We start from the raw sequence: 18,884 nt of genomic DNA, 5'->3' as shown, positions 1-18,884 counted from the left end.
ATTGTAAAGTATAGTCCTAATAACACTGTGAAGAATAATCCTTGTAGTGCTTGAGTATGATTAGATTCCATTAAACTATGATGTGCTCATGTTACTGTTACTCCTGATGCTAAAAGAATAGCTGTATTAAGTAATGGAATTTGTATAGGGTTAAAGGGTTGAATTCCTATTGGAGGTCATAGTATTCCTAGTTCAATTGTTGGTGCTAATCTTCTTCTAAAGAATGCTCAAAAAAAATAAACGAAAAATAATACCTCTGATGCAATAAATAAAATTATTCCTCATCGTAATCCAATTGATACAAATCCTGTATGTAATCCTTGATATGTTCCTTCTCGTACTACATCTCGTCATCATTGAATTATAGTTAGTAGGGTAATTCCAAATCCAATTATGAATAAGTTAATATTAAATAGGTGGAATCATTTTGCTAGTCCTGATACTAGGACTATTGCTCCAATTGCTCCTGTTAATGGTCAAGGTCTATAGTCTACTAAGTGGAATGGGTGGTTTGAGTGAGTTGTTAACATAGGTTTAATATACTTCTCTAGAATATAGAGTTCTTAGAATTGAGAAAACATAGGCTTGAATTATTGCTACTGCTGATTCTAGAATTAATAGAAGTATTTGTCCAATAATTAGTAATGAGATTAAGTTTATTGCTATAGATGGTCCTGTGTTTCCTAATAAGGTTAATAATAAGTGTCCTGCAATTATATTTGCTGCCAACCGTACTGCTAATGTACCTGGTCGAATAACATTACTAATTGTTTCAATTAGTACTATAAATGATATTAATGCAGGCGGTGTACCTTGTGGTACAAGGTGTGTAAATATATGATTAGTATGGTTAATTCATCCAAATAATATAAATCTTAGCCATATAGGTAGGGCAATTGCAAATGTTAATGCTAAATGTCTTGTTCTAGTAAAAATATAAGGGAATAATCCTATGAAATTGTTAAATAATATTATAATAAAAATTGAGATGAAAATGAATGTTGTTCCATTAAATGATTTTGGTCCAAGAAGTGTTTTAAATTCATTATGTAAGGTTAAATTTAGTTTATTTCAGATAATGTTAATTCGTGATGGTGTAAGTCAAAATAGTGATGGGATTAATAATAGTCCTAGAAATGTTCTAGTTCAATTTAATGATAAATTAAAGATGTTAGTTGATGGGTCAAATGTTGAGAATAGATTTGTTATCATTTTCAATTTAAGTTTTTTATTTCAATTGTTCCTTTTTCTGCTCTTTTAATAAGGTTAGGTTTAAATGAGAAGAAGTGTATTTGATTAAACAAGATTAATGTAGCTGAAAATATAATGAATAGTGAGAATCATATAAGAGGGGATATTTGAGGGATTTGGATATAATTTCCCCATCAGAAGTAGTCGTTAATTTACTATTATTTGGTTTAAGAGACCATTACTTACTTTCAGTCATCTGATGAATTTCAAGGTGTACTAATTTTTTTTAGTTACTTTAGATTGACACTCTAATGTTATTTATTTTAACTAACTCCTTAAATTATGTTAGATAATCACTTAATAAATAAATTTACTGAAGTTCTTTCAATTACAATTGGTATAAATCTGTGGTTTGCTCCACAGATTTCTGAGCATTGTCCAAAGAATAATCCAGGTCGATTTATTGTGAATGTTCCTTGATTTAACCGACCTGGCGTTGCATCAATTTTAACCCCTAATGCAGGAACTGCTCATGAGTGTAGAACATCTGATGCTCTTGTTAATACTCGTACTTCTGTATTTATTGGTAGGATTGTTCGGTTATCTACATCTAGTAGTCGGAATCCATCATTTTCTAGGTCTTGTTCTGGTGTTATATAAGTGTCAAATTCTACGTCTATGAAGTCTGAATATTCATATCTTCAATATCATTGTCGTCCAATGGTTTTAATTGTAATTATTGCATCTACTGAATCATCAAGTAAATATAATAGTCGTAATGATGGAAGGGCAATAAAAATTAATGTAATTGCTGGTAAAGCTGTTCAGATTGTTTCAATTAAATGTCCATGAAGTATATTACGGTTAGTATAGGCAATAAATAATATATAACTTAGGGCATAACCTACAATTACTGTAATTAATAATAATACGACCATAGTATGATCATGAAAGAATGATAATTGCTCCATTAATGGTGAAGCTCCATCTTGAAGAGATAAATTTGATCATGTTGCCATTAATAAATATTTTCTAATAAAAGGTCAAACCTTTATTTGTAGAGCTTAAATCTACTGCACTAATCTGCCATATTAGAATCTAGAGATTAATGGTAATTCTGAGTAACTATGTTCTGCAGGAGGGTTATTTTGTAGTCATTCTGTTGATCTTCTTATGTTAGCTCTAAATATAATTGCTCGGTTTGTAATCATTCTTTCTCATATAATTACAATGAATATAATGATTCCTACAATAGAAATTGTAGACCCAATTCTTGATACTACGTTTCATGATGTATATGCGTCTGGGTAGTCAGAGTATCGTCGAGGTATTCCTGCTAATCCTAGGAAGTGTTGAGGAAAGAATGTTAAATTTACTCCAATGAATATAATTGTAAATTGGATTTTTAATCATGTATTATTTATAGTTAATCCTGTAAATAGTGGATATCATTGAATGACACCTCCTATAATTGCAAATACTGCTCCTATAGATAATACATAATGAAAGTGGGCTACTACATAATATGTATCATGTAATACAATATCAAGTGATGAATTTGCTAATACTAATCCTGTTAATCCACCAATTGTAAATAGGAAAATAAATCCTAGAGCTCATAATAATGGTGGATTGAACTTGAATTTAGTTCCATATAATGTAGCTAATCATCTAAATACCTTAATTCCTGTAGGTACAGCAATAATTATTGTTGCTGATGTAAAATATGCTCGTGTGTCAACATCCATTCCTACTGTAAATATATGATGTGCTCATACAATAAATCCTATTAGTCCAATTGATAGTATAGCATAAATTATACCTAATGTTCCAAATGATTCAATTTTTCCTCTTTCTTGACATACAATATGTGAAATAATTCCGAACCCCGGTAGAATTAAAATATAAACTTCTGGGTGTCCAAAGAATCAAAATAGATGTTGATATAGAATTGGGTCACCCCCTCCTGCAGGGTCAAAGAATGATGTATTTAAATTTCGATCTGTTAATAATATAGTAATAGCTCCTGCTAAAACTGGAAGTGAAAGAAGGAGAAGTAATGCTGTAATAGCTACAGATCATACAAATAAAGGTGTTTGATCTAAAGTTATACTTTCTGATCGTATATTAATTGCTGTTGTAATGAAATTCACTGCACCAAGAATAGATGATACACCTGCTAAGTGCAGTGAAAAAATAGCTAGAGGGTCAAAGAATGATGTATTTAAATTTCGATCTGTTAATAATATAGTAATAGCTCCTGCTAAAACTGGAAGTGAAAGAAGGAGAAGTAATGCTGTAATAGCTACAGATCATACAAATAAAGGTGTTTGATCTAAAGTTATACTTTCTGATCGTATATTAATTGCTGTTGTAATGAAATTCACTGCACCAAGAATAGATGATACACCTGCTAAGTGCAGTGAAAAAATAGCTAGATCTACAGATGCACCCCCGTGTGCAATAGCTCCTGCTAGAGGAGGGTAAACTGTTCATCCTGTACCAGCACCATTATCTACTATAGAAGATGTAAGAAGAAGGGTTAGTGAAGGTGGTAGTAATCAAAAACTTATATTATTTATTCGTGGAAATGCTATATCTGGTGCACCAATTATTAGTGGAACAAGTCAATTACCAAATCCACCAATTATAATAGGTATTACTATAAAGAAAATTATTACGAATGCGTGAGCTGTAATAATAACATTATAAATCTGGTCATCCCCAATTAGAGATCCGGGTTGGCCAAGTTCAGCACGAATAAGTATTCTTATTGATGTTCCTACTATTCCTGCTCATGCTCCAAATATGAAGTATAAAGTACCAATGTCCTTATGGTTTGTTGAGAATAATCATTTTTGCGGTAAGATGGCTGAATTTTAGGTGGTAGACTGTAAATCTACTTATGAGATGTTTTCTCTCTTATCATATTTAGGTCTTATATTCAATTATGATTCTAGACTGCAATTCTAGAGGTGTAAAATTTTACTAAGGCCTAAAAGATTATTCTTTTAATTATAACTTAGAAGGTTATTAGTTTGATTAACTTAAGTCCTTAGTATAATGAAATTAAGGTTGATGTTGAAATCAATCCTATTGTTGAAATTATTACTGTTATAGGAAGAATGATTCTTGATTTTTGGGACTTTATCTTTATAGATCACGAATTTTCTGTGTATGATATAATTAGAGCTGAGAATCTAATACGTATATAGTAGTAGAGTGTAATTGTAGTTAATACAACTATAATAGTTATAATAGTTGTTATATTGTTTTCTATTAATGATTGTATTACAATTCATTTTGGTAAGAATCCAAGGAATGGTGGTAGTCCACCTAAAGATAATAAAGATAAGAATATTATGAATTTAATTTCGGTTTTTATATTTCTGGCTGAATAAATTTGATTTATGAAAAATAAATTTATTTGCTTAAATAATAAAACTATAATTAATCTTAATAGTGAGTAAATAATGAAGTATAGTTCTCAGATGTTTTCTCTGACTGTTAATGATCTAATTATTCAACCTAGATGTCTGATTGATGAATATGCTAAAAGTTGTCGTAAGGATGTTTGATTTAAACCTCCTATTGCCCCAATAATAATTCTTAAGATAATAATTGTTCAAATAAAAGTTCTTAATTGAATACAATAAGATAAGACCATTATTGGGGCGATTTTTTGTCATGTTATTAATGTTAAACAATTAATTCATCTTGATGCTCCTATAACTTCTGGAAATCAGAAATGGAAAGGTGCAGCTCCAATCTTTAATAATAGTCTAGATCTAATTATTATTGATGGGATAAATTCTGTTTCCATCCCATGGGATATTTTATTTGAATCAGCAAAATTGAAAATAATAATATTGTCGATGCTATTGCTTGGACAATAAAATATTTAATTGATGATTCATTTATTATTATATTTTTATTTCTTGTTAGGAGTGGAATAAATGAAAGTAAGTTGATCTCAAGTCCTATTCAAACCCCAAATCAGGAATTTGATGAAATGGACAGGATCGTTCCTATCATTAATGTTGATAGGAAGAGAAGTTTTGTAGAGTTGTTGGTCATTAAAAAGGAATGGATTGATACCTCTATAAATGGGGTATGAACCCATTAGCTTGTTTAGCTTACCTTTTTACATTAAGGTGTATGATGCACGTTAGTTTTTGATACTAAAAGAGGTAGTTTAATTCTATCTTATGTAATTTTAATGAAGGTAATTTTATTTACTTTATTTACCCTATCAAGGTAACCCTTTAATCAGGCACTTCATTTATTTAATATATAAATCGAAAGTTTTTTTTTTGAAATTCTTTTATGTATTATTTTGTTTAATTAGGATTAATTTATCCTGCTCATTTTATTTTATATATATATATATATAATAAATAATTTATATTAATATATTACATTTAATTGAAATTAAAGTATTATAAGTTCATCTTACCATTATCAATTGATTATTTTAATGCAATTATTTACCTAGGATTATAGCTACTTATGTTTTTAGCTAAAAATAGGTTAGACTAAATGTTCTTTTTGCAGTAATTTGATTTAATTATCAAGTGATTTTGGATTTAGCAATTGATTTAGTATCGGCATAATTCGTGCCAGCAGCCGCGGTTATACGATTGATACAAGTGAATATTATTGGTTAAAACAGTTGTTTATATTATTAGGGTTGAAATATAAATTTGTAAGGTGAAATGTTAAAATTTATTTGTGGCCCTTTTTATGAATCTGTGAAATTTAAATAATAAACTAGGATTAGATACCCTATTATTTTAAATGTTAATTATATTTACCAGGGTACTATTAGTTAAGGTCTTTAAACCCAAAGAATTTGGCGGTATCTCATTCCATTCAGAGGAACCTACCCCATGATTGATAATACACGATTTACTCTACTTAATTTATTTGTTTGTATATCTCCGTTATCAGAGAATCTTTTTAGAGTTATAATTCTCAAGATTTATAATTATAAAATATTTCAGGTCAAGGTGCAGCTTATAGTTAAGAGGAGGTGGGTTACAATAGATTTTTGTTTATAACGGATTTGATAGTGAAATACTGTTAATGAAGGTGGATTTGATAGTAATTTAATTTATTTAATTTAACTGATATTGGCTCTGAGATGTGTACACATCGCCCGTCGCTCTCATTATTGATTATTCTATTTTATTTTAAAGTAGCTTCAATTTAGATGAGATAAGTCGTAACATAGTAGATGTACTGGAAAGTGTATCTAGGAAGAGTTTCAAGATGTAACTTATTAGTAAAGTGTTTCATTTACACTGAAAATTTTTCTCTGCAAATCAGGATATCTTGATTATTTATTTTATTATATTTATTTTTTGTTTATTTAATTATTTAATATAAATAATTTTATTGTATTTTTGTCTTAGTATATTTTATAGAATTGATTTTTTAAATTATAGTTTATTGGTAATGTAAGTGTTTTATGAAATATTATTTTAAATTTTTTTAAGTAGATTTTATTTATTGTACCTTTTGTATCAGGGTTTATCAAAATTTTAGTATTTATTTTACTTGTCTCGATTTGGGTTGATTTATAAATAATTTATAGTTAATGTATCATAATTATTATTAAATTATTTATAGAAATGAGATGTTAATCGTTTCCCAAGATATCTAGTTTCTTAAGAAAAAATTTAATTTTTTAAAGTTATTTGTTTTTATTTAATTTTTTAAGTAAAAATATTAACTTATTTATTCTTTAAGGGATAAGCTTTGAAGTTAATAACCTATAATTTATTTTATAGAAATATAATAGTAAGCTTTAAATCAGCTATCTTTAAGATTACATTTTAGTTCATTATTTTTTATTTTGATTTTATAAATATTTTAGGTTTTTTATTAAGATTATTAATTTAATTTTAAAATTTTTGTAATAATGATAGAATTAGTATATTTATTTGTATGAAATTTTTACCTTGTGAACTTATTATAAGGAACTAGGCAAAATTGATTTCCACCTGTTTATCAAAAACATGTCCTCTTGTTTATATTTTGAGGTCTGGCCTGCTCACTGAGCGTATTTTTAAAGAGCCGCGGTATTTTGACCGTGCAAAGGTAGCATAATCATTAGTCTCTTAATTAGTGGCTGGAATGAATGGCTTGACGAGAAATCAACTGTCTCTTAATAAATTTTTGAATTTAACTTTTGAGTCAAAAGGCTTAAATTCTTCTTTAGGACGAGAAGACCCTATAGAGCTTGACATTTTACTTTTATATAGTTTTTTGTTTGTCTTTCTATATTTAATGGTGATGTTTTGTTGGGGTGACATGAAGAATAGATAAACTCTTCATTATTATATCATTTATTTATGTTTGTTATTTTGATCCATAATTTATGATCATAAGATTAAGTTACCTTAGGGATAACAGCGTAATTGTTTTTGAGAGCTCATATCGACAAAGCAGATTGCGACCTCGATGTTGGATTAAGAAAAATTTTGGGTGCAGGAGCCCAATGATTAGGTCTGTTCGACCTTTAAATTCTTACATGATCTGAGTTCAGACCAGCGTGAGCCAGGTCGGTTTCTATCCTAAGATTGTTAATCCATATTAGTACGAAAGGACCATATGTTTAAAATATTTTTTGTTATATTGATTAATATTAATTTATTACTATTTTGACAGATTAATGTGTTGAATTTAGAATTCATTTATGTAGATTTTTTCTACAAATAGTATTGATACTTTATGATTTATTTATATTTACTTTGAATTTTCTTTTATTGGTTATTTGTGTTTTAATTAGTGTTGCCTTTTTAACTTTATTAGAGCGTAGGGTTTTAGGTTATATTCAGATTCGAAAGGGTCCAAATAAGGTAGGTTTTGTTGGAATTCCTCAGCCATTTAGAGATGCTATTTAGTTAATTTGTAAGGAGCAGCCAATTCCTATTATATCTAATTACCTACTTTATTATTTTTCCCCTGTTTTTAATTTAATGATTTCTTTAGCCGTTTGAGTAATTTTTCCTTATTTAACTTATATGTGTTCTTTTTCTTATGGATTTTTATTTTTTTTATGTTGTACTAGATTAGGTGTTTATACTGTTATAATTGCTGGTTGATCTTCTAATTCAAATTATTCATTATTAGGCTCTCTTCGTTCTGTTGCTCAAACAATTTCTTATGAAGTTAGTTTAGCTTTAATTTTATTGTCTTTAATTATTTTAATTGGTAGTTTTAATATGTTTGATTTTATAAACTATCAGCTTTATTGTTGATTTATTATTATTTCTTTTCCTTTAGCTTTAGCTTGTTTTGCTTCTTGCTTAGCTGAAACTAATCGTACTCCTTTTGATTTTGCTGAAGGGGATTCTGAGTTAGTTTCAGGATTTAATATTGAGTATGGTGCGGGTGGTTTTACTTTAATTTTTTTAGCTGAATATACTAGAATTGTCTTCATAAGAATGTTATTGGCTTTAATTTTTTTGGGCGGTGATTTTTATTCTTTTATATTTTTTATTAAGCTTGCTATTATATCTTTTGGTTTTATTTGGGTTCGTGGAACATTACCACGGTTCCGTTATGATAAATTAATGTACTTAGCTTGAAAAAGTTTTTTACCTTTATCTTTGAATTTTTTTATTTTCTTTGTTGGTTTAAAGATTTTATTTATCTCATTTGTTTAGTGAAATTTTTTGAGAAAAGTTAATAGAAGAGTTAAACTTCTAATTTTATGTTTTCAAAACATATGCTTTTCCTAAGCTAATTAACTTTATTCCTTAATTAATTTATCTCATGCGTTTGCGACATGGACATTAATTAAGAAATATGTGAAGTAAATAATTGTTAAGATTTGACCTGTTATAATATAAGGTTCTTCAACAGGTCGTTTACCAATTCACGTTAGTAAGCATACAACAACTACTATAATTCAGAATAAAATTTGATTAATAGGGTAAAATTGAATGCCTCGGAATGGTGTTTTATTATAAAATGGTAAAATTATTAAGATTCTAATTGATAAAAATAATGCAATAACACCTCCTAACTTATTAGGGATAGATCGTAGAATTGCATATGCAAATAGGAAATATCATTCTGGTTGAATGTGAACTGGTGTTACTAATGGGTTGGCAGGTACAAAGTTATCTGGATCTCCTAATAGGTAAGGATTAATTAAACATAGTATAATTAATAATGATGTTATTATTACAAATGTAATAGAATCCTTAAAGGTAAAGTATGGATGGAATGGAATTTTTTCAATATCTCCATTTAGTCCAAGAGGATTATTAGATCCTGTTTGGTGAAGAAAAAATAAATGAATTGCTGCTATAGCAGCAATAATAAATGGTAATACAAAATGGAATGTGAAGAATCGATTTAATGTTGCATTATCAACAGCGAATCCTCCTCATACTCATTGGACTAAATCTGTTCCTAAGTATGGGATTGCTGATAATAAATTAGTAATTACTGTTGCACCTCAAAAAGATATTTGGCCTCAGGGTAAGACATATCCTATAAATGCAGTTGCTATAACTAAAAATAAAATCACTGTACCAATTATTCAGGTATGTATATATATATATATAAGATCCATAGTAAATTCCCCGTCCTACATGTAAGTAAATACAAATAAAAAATATAGATGCTCCATTTGCGTGTAAGGTTCGGATAATTCAATCATTATTTACGTCTCGGCAGATGTGTACTACACTACTGAATGCTATTTCAATATTTGATGTATAATGTATAGCTAAAAATAGTCCAGTTACGATTTGAATTACCAAACATAACCCTAATAGGGATCCAAAATTTCATCAAAATGAAATATTTGTTGGGGCAGGTAAGTCAATTAAAGAGTTATTAATAATTTTAATTAAAGGATGTCTTAATCGTAAGGGTTTATTCATTAGTAATTATCTTATTTTACGAATAGGTCCCTGATTAATATTGGTGATTTTAACAACTGCTAGTAGTGCTAAAAATAAATAAATTATTATTATTATTGTAATAATGAATGTTGGTCTATTATATAATTTTTCTAAAGATATTGTTATTTCTTGATAATTGATTGAATTATCAATATTTATAGTTTTGGTGTTTTTGAAAAAAGTCTATAAATATAGATATATCTAGAATAATTAATATTAATATGATAAATACTCACATTATTAATGTAATAATTATAGTGATTGATTTAGGCTGAAATATTTCGTTTGATGCAATTCTTGTAATGTAAATAAATAATACTAGTATACCACCAAGAAATGTTAAAAATAAAATATATGATAATCAATATCTTTCTATTATTGTTCTTGTTATTAATCCAACTAGGAAGGTTTGAAGGATAATAAAAAGCATTATTGATATTGGGTGTCTTAATTTAATAAAATTAATATTTATTACATTTGATAATGATATAATTATTATTTTGATCATTTCAGGGGTTAGTTTATTTAAAATACCGGTTTTGGGGACCGATGATGGAAGCTTTTCCACCTCTGAAGTTTTAAAAGTGGGGGCTGCACTTATTTCCGGTTTACAAGACCGGCGTTTTTTTTAAACTATTAAAACTAATGTTTATATTCTCTATTTTTACTTCTTTATTGATTTATTTTGCTGGTGTTTATGTTTTTTCTTCTAAACGTAAACATTTATTAATGGTTCTTTTGAGATTAGAATATATTGGTCTTTCTTTATTTATGTTAGTTATTGTTTTTCTTATTGAGTTTGATTATGATTATTTTTTTCCTGTTATTTTTTTAGTTTTTTCTGTTTGTGAGGGTGCTTTAGGTCTTTCTATTTTAGTTTCAATAATTCGTTCTCATGGTAATGATTTTTTTAATTCTTTTGGTTTATCTTTATGTTAAAGTATTTATTTATAACTATTTTTTTGATCCCTCTTTGTTTATTAAATAATTGTTGATGGTTGGTTCATTCTTTAATGTGTCTGTCGGGTTTTGTTTTTATAATTTGTGATTATTCATATGCTGATTTGAATATAATTAGATATTATTTTGGTATTGATTATTTTTCTTTTAGTTTAATTTTACTTAGTTTTTGGATTTGTTCTTTAATAATCACTGCTAGAGGTTCAGTTTATTTAAGTTCATATCATTCTAATTTTTTTGTTTTTATGATTTTGATTTTAATAATTATGCTTTATTGTTCATTTGCTAGATTAAGTCTTCTTTCTTTTTATATTTTTTTTGAGGCTAGATTAGTTCCAACTTTACTTTTAATTTTGGGTTGGGGTTATCAACCTGAGCGTTTTATACTTTGGTTGCTAGATTACCTTTATTATTAGTTTTATTTAAGGTTTATGATTTTTCTAATACTTTATATTTTCCTTTACTGGTTGATTTTGGTTCTTATTATTTTATGTTTTATGTATTTATAATTTTGGCTTTTTTAGTTAAGATACCTATGTTTTTGGTTCATTTATGACTTCCTAAGGCTCATGTAGAGGCCCCTATTTCAGGTAGAATAATTCTTGCTGGTGTTTTATTAAAGTTAGGTGGTTATGGTATTTTTCGTGTTATAAAGGTTATTTCTTATTTGGGTTTAAAGTTTAATTATTTTTGATTGTCTTTAGGTTTATCTGGGGGTGTTATTGTAAGATTTATTTGTTTTCGTCAGGTTGATTTAAAGTCTTTAATTGCATATTCTTCTGTTGCTCATATAAGAATGGTTATTGGTGGATTGATGACTATGAATTGATGAGGTTGTGTAGGTTCTCTTTCTCTAATGGTTGGTCATGGTTTATGTTCTTCTGGTTTATTTTGTTTATCTAATATTATTTATGAACGTTTAGGTAGACGAAGATTATTAATTAACAAGGGTATAATTAATTTGATGCCAAGAATGGCTTTATGATGATTTCTTTTAAGATCATCAAATATGGCTGCTCCTCCTTCTTTAAATTTGGTAGGTGAAATTAGATTATTAAATAGAATTATATCTTGATCTTCTTTTAGATTCTTTGCTTTGATTTTTTTATCTTTTTTTAGAGCTGTTTATACTTTGTATATATATTCTTATTCTCAGCATGGGAATTATTATTCTGGTGTTTATACTTGTTCTCTTGGTTATTTTCGTGAATATCATCTTTTACTTTTACATTGATTGCCTTTAAATATTCTCTGTTTAAAGGGTGAATATTTCTTTGTTTAGTTTGCTTAAGTATTTTAATTAAAAATATTGTTTTGTGGAATCAACGATATGAAGTTTTTCATCTTAGGCCGTGAATTTATTTTCTATTTGTTCTTTGAGTTTTTTTTCTTTGTTTATTTCGAGAACTATAATTTTTATTTTAGGTATTTATTATTTAATAATTGATTATAGAGTTTTTGTTGAGTGAGAGCTTTTCAATTTAAATGGTTCTATAGTTGTTATAACTTTAATTTTGGATTGAATATCTCTTATTTTTATATCTTTTGTTATATATATTTCTTCTTTGGTTATTTATTATAGAGAGGATTATATATCTGGTGAAAAGAATATAAATCGTTTTATTATAATTGTTTTAATATTTATTCTTTCTATTGGTTTTTTAATTATTAGTCCTAATTTAATTAGAATTTTATTAGGTTGAGATGGTTTAGGTTTAGTTTCTTATTGTTTAGTTATTTATTATCAAAATGTAAAATCTTATAGTGCTGGTATATTAACTGCACTTTCTAATCGTATTGGTGATGTTGCTATTTTAATTTCTATTGCATGAATGTTAAATTTTGGTGGTTGAAATTATATTTATTATTATGATTTTATTTCTAATTCTTTTGAAATAAAGCTCATTACTATATTAATTGTTTTAGCAGCTATAACTAAGAGAGCTCAGATTCCTTTCTCTTCATGACTTCCTGCTGCTATAGCAGCTCCTACTCCTGTTTCTGCTTTAGTTCATTCTTCTACTCTTGTTACTGCTGGTGTTTATTTATTAATTCGTTTTAGACCAATATTGGATACTTATAATTGTGGTTGATTTTTACTTTTAATTGGTTGTATAACTATATTTATGGCTGGATTGGGCGCTAATTTTGAGTTTGATTTAAAGAAGATTATTGCTCTTTCTACTTTAAGACAACTTGGTTTAATAATAAGAATTTTGGCTATAGGTTATCCAAAGCTTGCATTTTTTCATTTATTGGCTCATGCTTTATTTAAGGCATTATTATTTATATGTGCAGGTTCAATAATTCATAATTTGAAGGATTCTCAGGATATTCGTTTTATAGGATCAATTGTTAATTTCATACCTTTAACTTCAGTTTGTTTTAATGTTTCTAGTTTATCTTTGTGTGGAATACCTTTTTTAGTGGGATTTTATTCAAAGGATTTAATTCTTGAGATGGTTTGTTTAAGATGAATTAATTGTTTAATTTTTTTTCTTTATTTTTTTTCTACTGGTTTAACTGCTTCTTATTCCTTTCGTTTGTTTTATTATTCAATATCTGGTGATAATAATTTTTATTCTAGATTTTCTTTTGATGATAAGGGTTATTATATTTCATTTGGAATAATTGGTCTATTGTTTGTTGCTGTTTTTGGTGGTAGTCTTTTATCTTGATTAATTTTTCCTATTCCTCATGTGATTGCTTTACCTTATTATTTAAAGTTTTTAACTATTACAGTTGTTATTTTAGGTGCTTATTTAGGTTATCTTATTTCTAATTTTGATTTTTCTCATAATTTATTTTCTTTAAGTATACTTTCTTTTGTTAGATTTGCTGGTTCTATATGATTTATACCTTTTCTTTCAACTAAGTTTATTAGATATATTCCTTTAAAAATAGGTTATTATTCATCTAAGTCATTTGATTATGGTTGAGGTGAATTACTTGGTGGTCAAGGTTTATATAGATTATTTATTTATTTAATTGGTTATATTCAAGGTTGATATGATTCTAATTTCAAGATTTATCTTTTAACTTTTATTTTTTGAATATTTATTTTGGTAATATTGTTTTTCGTTTACTTAAATAGCTTATAATTAGAGCGTGACACTGAAGATGTTAAGGAAGTATTTTTACTTTTAAGTATTTATAAATATAGATCTATTATTTTTACAGTGAAAATGTAATGTTTTATTTAAACTATATAAATTTTAGAAATGTTAACGGAGTTTAACCGCTAATATAAAAAGTTAGCAGCTTTCATATTGGCTTTACATTTCCTTAATTGGAACTATTATAGTTCAATTATATTATTAACAGTAATACGCCTCTTTTTGGCTTCAATTAATAAGAATAAGGGTAGTACATACCAATCTTCCAGGTCGAAACTGACTGCAATATTTCGCTTCTTATTCTATTTAAGGTTGATTGATAATATCAATACTTTTTGAATGCAACCCAAATGTTATATTTAACTACAACCCTTTATTCTGCTCATTGTAATGCTCCTTGGTTTCATTCATGGTATAGTCCTCCTAATAGAACTAGAATAAAAAATATTGTTGATACTGTTCAGATTATAATGTCTGAAGTTTTAAAAATAATTACAATTGGTAGAATTAGTGCAATTTCTACATCAAAAATTAAAAAGATTACTGCGATTAGGAAGAATCATATTGAGAATGGTATTCGTGCTGATCTTTTTGGATCAAGCCCACATTCAAATGGTGATCTTTTTTCTCGATCATTAATTAATTTTTTTGATAGTGTTGTTGCCAGGATTATAACAATTATTGGAATAATAAATCTAATGAAAACTCTTGTTGATAGAATTAGAATTGTTTTTCTTGATTTATATCAAGCTTTCTGATTGGAAGTCAAATGTACTATTTATACTAGAAAAACAATTATCTACCTCATCAATAAATAGAGATATATAAGAATAATCATACTACGTCTACGAAGTGTCAGTATCATGCTGCTGCTTCAAATCCAAAGTGATGTCTTGGTGAAAATTGATTTATTGAGTGTCGAAGTAGACATGTTGATAAAAAGATTGTTCCAATAATTACGTGTAAACCATGGAATCCTGTTGCAACAAAGAATGTTGATCCATAAACTGCATCTGCAATGGTAAAAGGTGCTTCTCAATATTCATATGCTTGAAGTATTGTAAAGTATAGTCCTAATAACACTGTGAAGAATAATCCTTGTAGTGCTTGAGTATGATTAGATTCCATTAAACTATGATGTGCTCATGTTACTGTTACTCCTGATGCTAAAAGAATAGCTGTATTAAGTAATGGAATTTGTATAGGGTTAAAGGGTTGAATTCCTATTGGAGGTCATAGTATTCCTAGTTCAATTGTTGGTGCTAATCTTCTTCTAAAGAATGCTCAAAAAAAAGAAACGAAAAATAATACCTCTGATGCAATAAACAAAATTATTCCTCATCGTAATCCAATTGATACAAATCCTGTATGTAATCCTTGATATGTTCCTTCTCGTACTACATCTCGTCATCATTGAATTATAGTTAGTAGGGTAATTCCAAATCCAATTATGAATAAGTTAATATTAAATAGGTGGAATCATTTTGCTAGTCCTGATACTAGGACTATTGCTCCAATTGCTCCTGTTAATGGTCAAGGTCTATAGTCTACTAAGTGGAATGGGTGGTTTGAGTGAGTTGTTAACATAGGTTTAATATACTTCTCTAGAATATAGAGTTCTTAGAATTGAGAAAACATAGGCTTGAATTATTGCTACTGCTGATTTTAGAATTAATAGAAGTATTTGTCCAACAATTAGTAATGAGATTAAGTTTATTGCTATAGATGGTCCTGTGTTTCCTAATAAGGTTAATAATAAGTGTCCTGCAATTATATTTGCTGCCAACCGTACTGCTAATGTACCTGGTCGAATAACATTACTAATTGTTTCAATTAGTACTATAAATGATATTAATGCAGGTGGTGTACCTTGTGGTACAAGGTGTGTAAATATATGATTAGTATGGTTAATTCATCCAAATAATATAAATCTTAGCCATATAGGTAGGGCAATTGCAAATGTTAATGCTAAATGTCTTGTTCTAGTAAAAATATAAGGGAATAATCCTATGAAATTGTTAAATAATATTATAATAAAAATTGAGATGAAAATGAATGTGGTTCAATTAAATGATTTTGGTCCAAGAAGTGTTTTAAATTCATTATGTAAGGTTAAATTTAGTTTATTTCAGATAATGTTAATTCGTGATGGTGTAAGTCAAAATAGTGATGGGATTAATAATAGTCCTAGAAATGTTCTAGTTCAATTTAATGATAAATTAAAGATGTTAGTTGATGGGTCAAATGTTGAGAATAGATTTGTTATCATTTTCAATTTAAGTTTTTTATTTCAATTGTTCCTTTTTCTGCTCTTTTAATAAGGTTAGGTTTAAATGAGAAGAAGTTTATTTGATTAAACAAGATTAATGTAGCTGAAAATATAATGAATAGTGAGAATCATATAAGAGGGGATATTTGAGGGATTTGGATATAATTTCCCCATCAGAAGTAGTCGTTAATTTACTATTATTTGGTTTAAGAGACCATTACTTACTTTCAGTCATCTGATGAATTTCAAGGTGTACTAATTTTTTTAGTTACTTTAGATTGACACTCTAATGTTATTTATTTTAACTAACTCCTTAAATTATCTTAGATAATCACTTAATAAATAAATTTACTGAAGTTCTTTCAATTACAATTGGTATAAATCTGTGGTTTGCTCCACAGATTTCTGAGCATTGTCCAAAGAATAATCCAGGTCGATTTATTGTGAATGTTCCTTGATTTAACCGACCTGGCGTTGCATCAATTTTAACCCCTAATGCAGGAACTGCTCATGAGTGTAGAACATCTGATGCTCTTGTTAATACTCGTACTTCTGTATTTATTGGTAGGATTGTTCGGTTATCTACATCTAGTAGTCGGAATCCATCATTTTCTAGGTCTTGTTCTGGTGTTATATAAGTGTCAAATTCTACGTCTATGAAGTCTGAATATTCATATCTTCAATATCATTGTCGTCCAATGGTTTTAATTGTAATTATTGCATCTACTGAATCATCAAGTAAATATAATAGTCGTAATGATGGAAGGGCAATAAAAATTAATGTAATTGCTGGTAAAGCTGTTCAGATTGTTTCAATTAAATGTCCATGAAGTATATTACGGTTAGTATAGGCAATAAATAATATATAACTTAGGGCATAACCTACAATTACTGTAATTAATAATAATACGACCATAGTATGATCATGAAAGAATGATAATTGCTCCATTAATGGTGAAGCTCCATCTTGAAGAGATAAATTTGATCATGTTGCCATTAATAAATATTTTCTAATAAAATGTCAAACCTTTGATTGTAGAGCTTAAATCTACTGCACTAATCTGCCATATTAGAATCTAGAGATTAATGGTAATTCTGAGTAACTATGTTCTGCAGGAGGGTTATTTTGTAGTCATTCTGTTGATCTTCTTATGTTAGCTCTAAATATAATTGCTCGGTTTGTAATCATTCTTTCTCATATAATTACAATGAATATAATGATTCCTACAATAGAAATTGTAGACCCAATTCTTGATACTACGTTTCATGATGTATATGCGTCTGGGTAGTCAGAGTATCGTCGAGGTATTCCTGCTAATCCTAGGAAGTGTTGAGGAAAGAATGTTAAATTTACTCCAATGAATATAATTGTAAATTGGATTTTTAATCATGTATTATTTATAGTTAATCCTGTAAATAGTGGATATCATTGAATGACACCTCCTATAATTGCAAATACTGCTCCTATAGATAATACATAATGAAAGTGGGCTACTACATAATATGTATCATGTAATACAATAACAAGTGATGAATTTGCTAATACTAATCCTGTTAATCCACCAATTGTAAATAGGAAAATAAATCCTAGAGCTCATAATAATGGTGGATTGAACTTGAATTTAGTTCCATATAATGTAGCTAATCATCTAAATACCTTAATTACTGTAGGTACAGCAATAATTATTGTTGCTGATGTAAAATACGCTCGTGTGTCAACATCCATTCCTACTGTAAATATATGATGTGCTCATACAATAAATCCTATTAGTCCAATTGATAGTATAGCATAAATTATACCTAATGTTCCAAATGATTCAATTTTTCCTCTTTCTTGACATACAATATGTGAAATAATTCCGAACCCCGGTAGAATTAAAATATAAACTTCTGGGTGTCCAAAGAATCAAAATAGATGTTGATATAGAATTGGGTCACCCCCTCCTGCAGGGTCAAAGAATGATGTATTTAAATTTCGATCTGTTAATAATATAGTAATAGCTCCTGCTAAAACTGGAAGTGAAAGAAGGAGAAGTAATGCTGTAATAGCTACAGATCATACAAATAAAGGTGTTTGATCTAAAGTTATACTTTCTGATCGTATATTAATTGCTGTTGTAATGAAATTCACTACACCAAGAATAGATGATACACCTGCTAAGTGCAGTGAAAAAATAGCTAGATCTACAGATGCACCCCCGTGTGCAATAGCTCCTGCTAGAGGAGGGTAAACTGTTCATCCTGTACCAGCACCATTATCTACTATAGAAGATGTAAGAAGAAGGGTTAGTGAAGGTGGTAGTAATCAAAAACTTATATTATTTATTCGTGGAAATGCTATATCTGGTGCACCAATTATTAGTGGAACAAGTCAATTACCAAATCCACCAATTATAATAGGTATTACTATAAAGAAAATTATTA

General features: G+C 28.0%; 2 long non-coding RNA genes across 2 annotated transcripts in view; both read left to right on the top strand.

Moving 5' to 3' along the window:
* LOC126302232 (uncharacterized) overlaps positions 1-18,884 on the top strand; it is a 179,977-nt gene that overhangs the window by 26,632 nt on the left and 134,461 nt on the right. The window lies entirely within an intron of this gene.
* LOC126302231 (uncharacterized) lies at positions 2,294-18,376 on the top strand. The gene is made up of 2 exons (XR_007553137.1): positions 2,294-2,884; positions 18,132-18,376. It is a non-coding gene; the product is annotated as an uncharacterized LOC126302231 (long non-coding RNA).

Source organism: Schistocerca gregaria, unplaced genomic scaffold (genome assembly GCF_023897955.1).
Source record: "Schistocerca gregaria isolate iqSchGreg1 unplaced genomic scaffold, iqSchGreg1.2 ptg000169l, whole genome shotgun sequence".
NCBI lineage: Eukaryota > Metazoa > Arthropoda > Insecta > Orthoptera > Acrididae > Schistocerca > Schistocerca gregaria.
Note: the sequence above shows the minus strand (reverse complement) of the source record. Positions and strands in the feature narration are given on the sequence as shown.